At 58.7% G+C, this 11,052-nt stretch overlaps 1 protein-coding gene across 1 annotated transcript in view; it reads left to right on the top strand.

Moving 5' to 3' along the window:
* RAI1 (retinoic acid induced 1) overlaps positions 1 to 11,052 on the top strand; it is a 70,544-nt gene that overhangs the window by 641 nt on the left and 58,851 nt on the right.

Below are 11,052 nucleotides of genomic sequence, written 5' to 3'. Positions count from 1 at the left end.
CCCCCCCCAGATCTTTCTGCTGGAGCTGCCTTTCAGTTGCAAACGCCTCTGTGCCCACCCTTTTGCCACCACCCCCTGCAAACATTCGCCCCCCCCCCCCGGGTGCTCTCCTGGCTGGGGGTCCCGATGGAGCCGCGGACCCCCAGTCCCGGGGGTCGGCACCTCGAGGGCTCTCGGGCCGATCGCGATGCGTCGCGGCTGACGTCGCGGACCTGCCGGAGGTTTTCATTGACGTCAGAGCGGGGAGCTGCTGGGGTGCGCGTTCGCTCCCCGCCGCCTTTCACGGAGCGTGATGCCGGCCCTTAGATGTGAGCAGATTTGGCTTTGCGAAGGCTTCTTGTGGCTGCTGGTTCCTGCCTGTGCTCCCCTCGGTGGCGAGCGGTCCCCTGGCTGGCTGTCCTCCAGTGACCTCCCCAGGCGGTGTTTTTGCCCTCCCCAAAACAACAGTGTGGGTTTTGCATGTGCTAGGCGAAAGGCGGGCAGCTCTGGTGGTGCCAGCACCTTCAGAGGGCTCTCCCAGCTCGCCTCCAGCTTCTGGGCATCGCCGGAGCCTCCTGGAGCCTCCAGGAGTGATTTCCTTGCTGGGTGCTGGGACTTCGCAGGGCGTCCCAAACCCGTGGCTGTTGGGACGGTGCAGCCGCCTTTCCTGGGGCGGCAGCTTGCCCCGGGAGGCTGAGCAGCACCGTGCTGGTGGCTCTGCGGATGTGGGGATGTGAGAGAGGATGAGGGGACGTGCGGGTGGCGAGGCGGGGGCTGGCTGTGTGCGGTGCCCCGGGGCTGTGCGCTCAGGTGCACAGCTGGAGCTGAGAGCGCGTCTGCTGGCGGCTGTCACCGCCTGGTGAAAATGGAGCTCGAGCTGCTGGGGAGCGGGCTGGAGAAGGATGGGAAGGAGCCAAGGGAAATGGAGAGGACAGGTTCCCCCCGAGCGCTCTCCTCTCCCTGCTGTCCCCTGGGCACAGGTCGGATCTGAGCCCCGTGGCGTCGCCTGGAGGCCTGGCGAGCGCAGTGATGGTGCTGGGGGCACCGTGGGGGTCTGTGCGTGGTGCTGGGGGTCACCAAGAGCCCTGAGCGGCAGCTCCGGGGCCGGGGAGCTGTGTGAAGTTCAAGGCAGGAAGTGAGAAAGGAGAAAAAAAAAAAAAAAAGCACAACAATAACAAAAAATAGCACGACCAGTAGAAACTGCCGGGGAGCTTTAGGGAAGCGGCGTGGGGCCGTGCTGGGTGCCCAGGAGCAGCCTGTGTCGTCGGCTGCTGGAGGGGCACCGTGGTCCCACCTCTCCTCTCCCAGCTCCGTCTCCTCTGCAAGCCCCAGGGAACGATTGCAGGCAGAGTGCTGCATTTCCGAGCCGCCACAGTCATTTCAGAGACCTTTTAGGCAGGGAAAGTGCTCTGTAGCGTGTAATTTGAAGGCTCTGCTCTGAACCTTCGCTGTCGCTCTGCTAAATGATCCTCTGCTCTTCCAAACCTTTGCTGCCTGGAAACGGGCGGCGGTGACCTGGTTCCTGGCCTTGCTCCGTGCCCGGCCCCGTGCGAAGGTGAGGGGAGGCGCAGGTTGCGAGGAGCAGCCCCGGGGTGTTTCTCCCTCGTGCACGGGGGCCTCTCAGCCGGCGGGGTCCTGCGAGATTTCAGCCAGTCTTAATCATCTCTCGCCTCTGCCTGAGCTGCAGAGGTTGTCACGGCTCGCAAAGGATTTTCCAGCCTGGAGGGCCAGGTCTGGCGAGGGCTCTGCAGGAGAGCGTAAGGCCCCCCAGCCGGCTGCTCCTGCGACACGGGAGCTGTCGGGGCGGCCCTCGCAGGGCTGCAGAATTATTTTTGGTAGCGTCCCCGGGGCTCGGCAGCTTGCGGCGGGGAAGGACGGTTGGTGCTGCCATCAGAGGAAGCGGCACAACTTCGGTTTAACTGATGGAGCCGGGGGCACGGCGCGCTGCGCCCGGAGGCGACGGGGCCATCGGTTAGCCAGCGAGCGTGACATCGCCGTGGGTTTCCTCACCCTCTTCTTTCCTCTCCTGCCCGTCCCGGCGTGAATCACCCCGAGCCCCTCGGCGGTTGGAGGCACACCTGCAGGAACAGGGCGAGCTGCGGGTTTCCTCTCGCCGCGGGCGCTGCAGACGCAGGCAGGGCGCTGAGCTCACCGCGGCCGGGGCGTGCCGAGGGGGCGGATGAAGGGAGAAGGAAGGGGAGAAGAAGAAACATTTGCACGTGCGGCCGAGGGCTCGGCTTGCTGCAGCACGGGGCCGAGGGCCGGGCGGGCGCGGCGGTGGCAACCCCGGCTGGCAGCGCGCAGGCACGTGCACGTCTCCTCTTGCTCCGCTTTGGATGCGCTCCTGGTTTCCAGTGAGGCAAGGAAAGTCCCGGTGACGGCGGATTTGTGCACGGCACCGGCTCAGACGCGCGGTCGGGGAAGGAGGGAACTGCCTGAGCCCGTCCTCCCCGTGCCTGGCGGATGCGTGGGGCCAACCTGCTCCTACAGAGCGATGCTGGGGACATCGCCCCGTCCCCAGGGGGTGGCTGCCACTCACTGGTGCCCGATTGCTGCCTGGTTTCCACTCGTGTCCCATCCCCGCAGCAGGGCACGGGGCAGAGGAATTAGAGTTTCCCTTACTCACACGGGGATGCTCCGTGGGTACAGCCCCTCTGGGGACCGGGCAGGATGCGCCCCAGCTGGGGCGGGTGGCAGGGCTCTTTGCACACCTGGAGACACGCTCAGAACCCACGTGCTCCCTGCTCAGCACCGCACAGATTTGGGATTTTCCCTGGGCACCAGCGGCGCAGAGGGGGGAGGCGGGTGCAGGCGCTGGGGGTCCGGCATCGTGGCCAGAGCCCGCTCTGCCGCTGGGTTTTGCTTGGGTTGCACGGCCTAGTTTTTGAGAGCTGGAATATGCTCAAAGACCGGCTTTCCGAGTTGCTTTTTTTGGTTTTGTTTTGTTTTAAATGACAGCATTTCCCCTTTAAATTTACATCTCTAGCTGGGGAACACAGAGCCTGGTGAGAGAGGGAGTGTGAGACTTTTATAAAAAGAACGAGTCGGGTTTTATTATCCCTTTGAGACGAGCAGGGAAAATCTATACTGAAGGCATGAAATAGCAATAAAAATGGACTTTTTGCCAAAGCAAAATTAATTGAGTGAATCTCAGTCCTCGAGCCTGAGCTCTGAGAGGCTTATGAGCTGGATATGAACCGCGCTGCCCCCTTCGAGGCTCTCCTCCCGCGAGGAAGGGAGGCAAAACCTCCCTCCGGTCCTCGGCACCCAACAGCCACGTGCGATGCGACCGGCGCGCGGCAGCGAGGGACTTGTGCTTGGGACACTGCATCCCCACCCTGTCCCCACTGCTGTGAGGCTCAGGTTGCCTCCAGCCCTGATGGACCAAGGGTTTTCCCGGGTCCGTTGGCTTGGGGACCTGCTCTGAAGATGTGGCTCCGATGCTGGCGATCGTTTCGGGGTCACTGCTCCGGCGTTTCTGCTCTCCGCCGTCACCGTGAGTCAACGTCGGATCCCACCTGGATTGCAGACCTGGGGGAGTCCAACAAGGGACGGGATGAAGGATGGCAGCAGGCTCCTTGCAGCCAGCTCTGGAGCCAGGAGAGGAATCTTACCCTGGCCTGGGCTTGCTTTTATTAACCACGTTCCTCCCTCGTCTCTGCATACCGCTCCTGCCCCACACAGGGGTCTGCTCTTTCAAGACTGCCATAGAAAAGGAAGCCCCCTCCTGGGTTTTGTTCCTCTGGACGCTCACAAGCAGCAGCAGCAGCCCCGCTCTCCCTGTTTCTGGGGGAGGATGGCAGGAGGAGCCGCCGGACAGAGCGGCAGAAGGACAGACGGATTCTTTTCAGCAGATGGTGCAAAGAGGACGAAGCTGTGTAAACCTCCCGAGCCCACCAGAGACACGGAGATTAAATAGCGAGAGGGCCGAGAGGCAGCTCCGGGCGGGAGAAGGAAGGAGAAAAAAAAAAGAGGAAAATGGGGGTGGAAATAGGATTGGAGAGTGGGAAGGGGGAGAGGAGTGCTGGTTTGAACAGGAATCTCCTCCCACTTGATGTCTCCCCTCCAATTCGGAGGGCCTAGATTCAGTGCCATAAAAATATAGCCCTTTTCAATCCCTTATCTTGCAGGAGCAGAAACAATTGGCCTGCAAAGAAGGAGAAAACAATCTGTTTGACTGACAAACAAAAACACATTTCTGCACAAAAGGAGGAGGAGGAAGAGGCAGCTGTCTGGCTGCTGCTTCGGCTTTTTTTTTTTTTTCCCTTTCCCCTCCCTCCTCCCCTGTCCCCTCGCTGACGGTGTCGGCGCGGAGCTGCTCCCCTTGCCAGCAAAACGCCCGCCGTTCTGACTGGCTGGGTTCAATGTCAGGCTCCCGCAGCAAATGTCATTGTCCGCCCCGCTGCCACCGCCACGGCAAGGCTGCGAGATCCTGGGGGCGGCAGGGGGGACGCTGGTTCCCCCAGCCTCGGTGGTGCTGAGCCCCGGGGGCCGGAGATAGAAACTGGTGTGCAAGAGGAGGGCCGAAGGATGGGGGCTCGGGGAGGCCGAGCTGGGGATGGAGAGGGAGCAGGAGGTGTCTCGGGGGGGTTTGGGGGTGGTCAGTGGGTTGTGGGCGATGTGCTGGTGTCGCCTGGGGGGTGGCGTTGGAGCAGCCAGCCTCGCGGATCTCCAGAGCCAGCTCTGTGCCTCGGTTTCCCCGTCTGCGACAGCACGACAGCAGGCAAGTGCTGCAAGAGAGCCGGGCACAGAAGTCCCCTGGGCACCGTAAGTCGTCATCCCAACGAGCCGTCCCCAAAAGGAATTAAGGCAACCATCGTACCAGCCAAATCGGTGCTGGGGGGAAACCGTCGGACAGGCAGGAGCAGAGCCTGGGGGATCTCGGATGTTCTCCATCCTCCTGAAACTCCTCCATCCTCCGAACACCTCACTCAGAGGCTTTTTTAGGAGAAGCTGGTTGTCCCTGCCTGGTTCCCTGACCAGCAGCAGCTCTGTCCTGCTGGCACGGCTTCCAAGGGCACCCTGCTCTCCCTGGACACACGAAGCAAACGCCCATGATCTGAAAGCTGCCCCGTAACACCCAGCACCTGGGCCGGGAAAAGCAGGAGTGGAGCAGGATGGGCTCTGCGGGGCTGGTTTGTGGTGCTCAGCAGGGAATCCATGGTAAATCGAGGGGCACAAGATGAAAACCCCGAAGCCACCACGATGCTCTCAATTGCCTGTGGTGCAGGATGCTGGGGACCCTCTGGAAAGACGGTCCTGCGCTGGGGGCCAACTCTCTTCTTCCCATTCTTGTTTTTAAGGAGCTGTTTCCCTCTGCAGGACAATAACGTGAGAAATGAGGGATTCCAGGTGAGCTAACAGCAGATTAGGACTCGGTTTATGAGCGGCTCTCCTGATGCCTCAGTCCGGGCAGCGAGCAGCAAGGCTTCCCTGCGGGGCTCGTCGCAAAGTTGGTGCGAGTTGGCACAAACATCCCGAATCTGAGCAAGTTCAAGAGATCCAACGTCTGCCTGCAGAGCCTTTGGGGAATATTTGGCCCAAAGCATTAAAGAACTTCTTTTTTCCCTAATTCTCGCCCCCAAAACGCAGAGTTTTCTTGCATTTCCCTTCCCTTTCCATTTCAAAGGGAAACGGGAGGAACCGTCTCTCCCCGCAAGGCGAGCTGCGAGAAGGCGGCGGCACAGAAGGCAGCCGGGCTCCTTTTACAACTTTTGCACTTGACTTTCCTCCCCAGAAGGGGAAGATGCCTCGTCAGCGTGTCTTGTGATCGGGCTGTAACCTCTCGTTACCCTGACCGACGTCAGCTGAGCGGGCTGGGATGTGCGCGGCTCCATCTCCAGCAGACCGTTGCCGCGCCGTGCTGCACGCAGTTTTCGGGCAGGAAGAGGCCCAGCGCCTCCCACGTGAGCGGCGTTTGCAGACTTTGCCCGGCTCGGGGGCAGCTGCAGGCTCTGCAGGCAGCGGCTGCGTGGTTTTTCACCCCTCGCGGCAGTCCCCCGGGGTTTGCACCCGCCGTTCCCAGCACGGTGCCAGCTCCGCCGTGCCCTGCTGTGGTCCCCAGCACGTGTCCTCCAGGCTCCGCATGCCTTCTCCCTCCAGCAGCTCCTCCTGCAGCTGAAAAGCGAGCGCGGTGCAGGTTTTGGTCCCCAGGCTCAGTGCTGGAGATGCAGTGCGAAGCTGCCTGTTGCAAATCTAACAAAGATGTGAAGTTTGGTGCCTGGGCACGGAGGACTGCCCAGGTTTAAGCAGCCGTCACTTCTCCACTCTCCAGGTGCCCAAGGTGGCCGTGGGAGCTGCTCTCTAAGACAGAGTTTGGCTCAGCCCTGGTACGGGAAGGGATGGCCGAGGCAGGGTGGGAGCTGCCAAAATCCAGACCCCGCACATATCTGGGTGCTCCCTGTGCTGCAGGATGGCATTTCCCAGCACAGAGCCAGGACCCGGTGAGCCTGGAGGAGCCGGCATCTCCCACCTGCTCCCTGCTCGGCTATATCGCCCAGGGCATCTCCCTCCTCCTTCGCACGTCCCGCTGCCCGGGTTGTCTCAAGCCCGATTTACAGCCGGCGCTGGGCGCGGGGTCCCTCACCTGCCTGCGGTAGCACAGCCTCTCCCATTAGGTGCATTTCCAGGCGTGACTTCCATCCATCTGTCAGCGGAGAGCTGCTTTCTGCAGCATTTACAGCCGTGCCGGGGCACCGCTCATATGTCATAATCGCTGGTGGGGGAAGGACTCTGCGAAATGATTTATTCCGCGCTTTTCACCTCTTTTCTACTCGCAAATTGTTCGTGATTTTTTTTTTTTTGTAGTTGCATTAAGCATTCAAAGTGACTGCGATTTCCCCCCGCCGTATTCATTATTCAAAATTGTCCTCCAGATAATTTCTGCAAATAATTCGCGGTCTTTGCTCTTTTGTGAATACTCAGCCTCAAGAACTGGAGCCGTTTTAATTGGGATCTCGCATCACATGGTGGGCTTCGGCTTCCTGATTGGGCGGGCAAAATTTTGTAGACTCGAGGTTTGGGGAGGGAACTGTTGCGATTAAAAATTTTAAATTCACTTTCTTCCAATATCTTCAGTGGCTGCTTAAAATTAACAGTCTGTCTTTTCCCTTTTTTTTTTTTTTCTCTTCCTGGCCAAAAATCCTTGTCGGTAACTCGTTGGCAAGAAACGCTTGGAGAACGTAAACAAAAAGGTGGCACAAAAACAGCTAAATTTAACGTTTTTAAGAAGTTGAGGGATGATTCATGGTGATTTCTTTTGTATTATTCTCCTAGCTCGGGTAAAAATAACGATCAAAATAATTTTGAGTCGTAAAAAGTCACATTGCTGGGGGACTTTTATAGCCCTCGGTTTATAAAATCTTCCGTCTACGGCTCTCGGAGCGCCCGAGAGCATCCCGTGGGCTGCCCCCAGCGCGGCAGGGAGCTGGTACCCGTGCCTTGCTGGGCACCTGAGGCTGCTCTCACCCGGTCCCGAGGGGAGGAGAGCACAAAGCGCCTGGCTCCCAACATTTCCTCGCTCGGCACCCGCAGCGGACAAGTCTCCGGCAGTGTCGCGCTGAGCTCGGCTCGAGGCAGAGTGACCGTAAGTGACTTGCCCAAGGTCGTCCTCCAGCTCCGTGGTTCAGCTGGAAATAGCTCCAAGGACTCCCGATGCCCCAGGAGCAGCCCCATCCTGCTGGGAGACCGGGGCAGGAAGGTTTGCGCTCTGGGCATTTACTCTAACCCCAGAACTGTCTCCTGCTACCCCTCATGGACCCTCCTAGGCTCTATTTTCTGCCCCCCTCTGCCAAATGGCCCCACAGATCCCCCCCTTGCAGTGGGGGCCCCCGCAGTGTGTTTAAGCCTGCAAAGTGGGGCGCTGGGCTGGCGCTGCTGGTGGTGCAGCGCCCGCGTGGCCCCGGCCGCTCGCTTCCACCAGCTGCTGCTGCCGATTTCCCTTAAAAATAAAACCCCTCTAAAGGTACAGCAGGGACACCTTAAATGCAGAGCTGTGGCGTGCAGTTAATCATATCCTCTTAACGGGTTTATTCGCTCATTAAATATTTAAGACTCGTTTCTCTTTATCAATAGTGTGGAGGCGTGCAGGCCCGGTGCAAAGATTTATGCACACAATAGGATCGGTGCATTTAGATTTGTCTGAAGGGATCCGAGAGCCATTTAAAACTCAGCCGAGGGGGACGGTGTCTGCTGGTGCCGTGTTCCTCTGGCGAGCTTTCTGCCTGCTGGCTGCAGATGGAAGGTGGCAGGAGGGGAGGTCGGGTGGCACGGGCTCACGACTACCCTTGGTGCCTCTCTTGGTGCTTTGGAAATAGCCGTGCCCCTACCGTGGGCACCCCATGGCTGAGGATGGCCAGTGGGAAATGCCACGCACAGAGGCAGGAGCTGGTGTTGGGAGCAGGTTGGTGCAAGCGGCGCTTTCGTCCCCGCTCCCCGCCGCCGTCTGCGTGAGGAGCGTTGTCGTAGAGGCTCAGACGCCAATTCCAGCTCGTCTCGCGCTGCTCGGGAGCCGTCACGCAGGTGCAACATCTGTTGGGCTGCTCTTACCTGGGCTCTGCTCTCCACGCAGGTGTAGGAGCGGTGCTGGCCTTTTGGGTTCATAGGATGGGGTCCCCCAGCCCGTGCCGTCATCCCGCTCCTGCCTCCCCATCCACCCCCTGTCCTCCCCAGCTCACCAGCCTGGACCCCCACCCCGAGCACCCAGTTTTGAGCCTGTCCCCCTATTTCCCTGCCCCTTGCCTGCTCTCTAGTCCCTGTGTGGGGCTCCACAGCTGCCAGATGTGTTGATCCCGATGCAGGGAGGCGACTCCTAGTGCTCCTGCTGCCGCAGCATCCCACTAGCGCGCCCGTTCCCTGGTCTCTTGGCCGTGAGCTGCAACCTGGTGCTGCTACTCCCAGCGGGGAGCTGGGGTTCGCAGCCCGACTGGGTGTCCGCTGCAGCTGCACAATGTCACCCGTACCCGTCCTTCCACCAGGCTGGAGCTTGCAGGGACAGCAGGTCCCAGCACTCAGGTCTCTATCACCAGCCCAGCAGCCCCTGCTTACGTGGGGAGGGAGCATCTCATGCCAAGACCTGTCCTCCCTGGGCTGCAGCTTGGAGTCGGTGTTGGCAGCAGCTGACACACATTTTTTTGGCCACCCATGGCATCCCAGCGGGTTCCTCCAGCCCTTTCCCAAACCCCTCTCCAGGAGGTGCTGGGGAGGACAGGGAGGGCAAGCAGGTGCAGGCAAAGGACCAGAGCTGGTATTTTCCCCCCTGGGGGTCTGAGAAATACCCTGGCTGGGTTATTGATGGTCCAGAGCCTGGGAAAAGGGTCCAGGTGTCAGATATTTCCCCAAACCTCTCCTGCTTTGCAACGTGCCCACCAAAAAAAAAAAAAAGGATCTGACAGCAGTAAAACTGTCGGGCGGCTGCTGCTGCGTTTTTTTTAAAGTTCTATGATAGCTTCTCCCCCCTCTTTTTTTAATAGCTAATGCATCTGTCACTACTTTCCTAATGAGCTTTCCGAAAGGGCCTTGGGGACCTCTACCTATCCGTGTGGGTTTGGATAGGAGCTTACTCAGGGGAGGCAGGGAGAATTCAGCCCCCGGTTTCACCCCCGTCTCCTCCCCGCCGCCCTCCCAAACCCCTCTCTCCGAGGGCAGGTTGTCCAGAGGGAGGGGAAGACAGCAATATCTCAGCACTCGGAGAGCTGGCGTGCACCCCCTGCAATCACAGCCAATAATGACAAAAAGACGGGGCTGCTGCCAGAGATAGAGAGCTGAGCTCCAAGCGTTACAGCAATGTCACAGCCTTGGGACTGCTGCTGGCTGCTACTGGAAAGAAATTTCCTCACAACAGGCAGAGTTATAGGAAGGAGCCATTGATTGCATTAAAAAAACACCCTCCCCACCTCTTTTTTTTTTTTTTTTTTTGGCATGGTTTTTCAAGGTTTTTTTTTTTCCCCCCCCCCCCCCCCGCCCCTCTCCATTTGCCATTGAAGTTGCGTTCAATAAAACCCATCGCCCGAGAGCGTCTGTTCGCATGTTCTCAGCAGCACAATGGGCAGAGGACTGCAGTGTGCAGACGCTCAGCCAGCCTCATGCAGACAATGAGGGGGTGGGAGCGGGGCGGGTGGGGGGGGGGGGGGGGGTTTTTGTTTTTTTTTTTTTTTTTATTTTTTTTTTTCCACCTGCCGGCCCCCACTGCTAATTGTAATCACAAAAGGCAAATGGGAAGGGACCAGGGGAGCAGGGCTGTGGTTCACTGGGGTCATGGTCTCCATCAGTCATTCTCCCAGCCTGTTGCTGGGTAAAAGCCCGGCTCCCTCAGTTTATCAAAACGACTGCACGGTAAAAGCCTCTTAACCGCTGCTCCCCCCCCCCCCCTTCCAAAAAAAAAAAAAAAAAAGCTGTTTTAACTGACTCAAAAAGCGTGAACTTCCCGCTGCAGTCCACGGGAGACTTTCCGTTGACTTCTCTGCGCACAGACGGGAAAACAGAGGGTTTGGTGACTCAGATGCAAACCTGGGATCTCTTCCTCTCGCTGACGCTGCTGGCAAATTGTTCAGGGCCCGATTCAGCGAAGATTCAGCAAGGGGATGAATGCCCCCGTCCGTGTGCCATTTAACAGGGCATGAGAAGACGTGCTGCTTCTCGGGACCGACTGCGCCGTGCCCGAGTTCTCCCCGGCTGTAAAACGTGACAGCGCTAACCCTACGTTGCGTGGTGGTGGAGGAGCTAATGACTATTAATGCCAGGGAGATGCTTTCAGATCTCTAGATAAAAGGTGCTCAAGGAGGGAAAATTATTATCAACATGGGCCAAATGGCTACAGGGGATTCGAAATCTGTTTGTATTTGTAGGATGTAACCACTAAGGAGGGAGAGACTGGGACAATGGAGCATGCACAGCACTAATGGAATGAGCGTAGGAAAGAGGATATCTCTGGAGACCCTTAGAAACCATTTCCCAGTGGTAAGATCTGCTTGGGTTGTTTGTTCTTCTTCCCAGCTGAGAGCTGCAGTCGTGGACGCTTTTATCACTTACGGACTGGACTCGACAGAGGGACAGAGCGCGTGCTGTAGGGACGAG

The sequence above is a fragment of the Oxyura jamaicensis genome, chromosome 14 (genome assembly GCF_011077185.1).
Source record: "Oxyura jamaicensis isolate SHBP4307 breed ruddy duck chromosome 14, BPBGC_Ojam_1.0, whole genome shotgun sequence".
NCBI lineage: Eukaryota > Metazoa > Chordata > Aves > Anseriformes > Anatidae > Oxyura > Oxyura jamaicensis.
The sequence above is the reverse complement of the archived record's forward strand: the minus strand, read 5'-3'. Positions and strand labels throughout refer to the sequence as shown.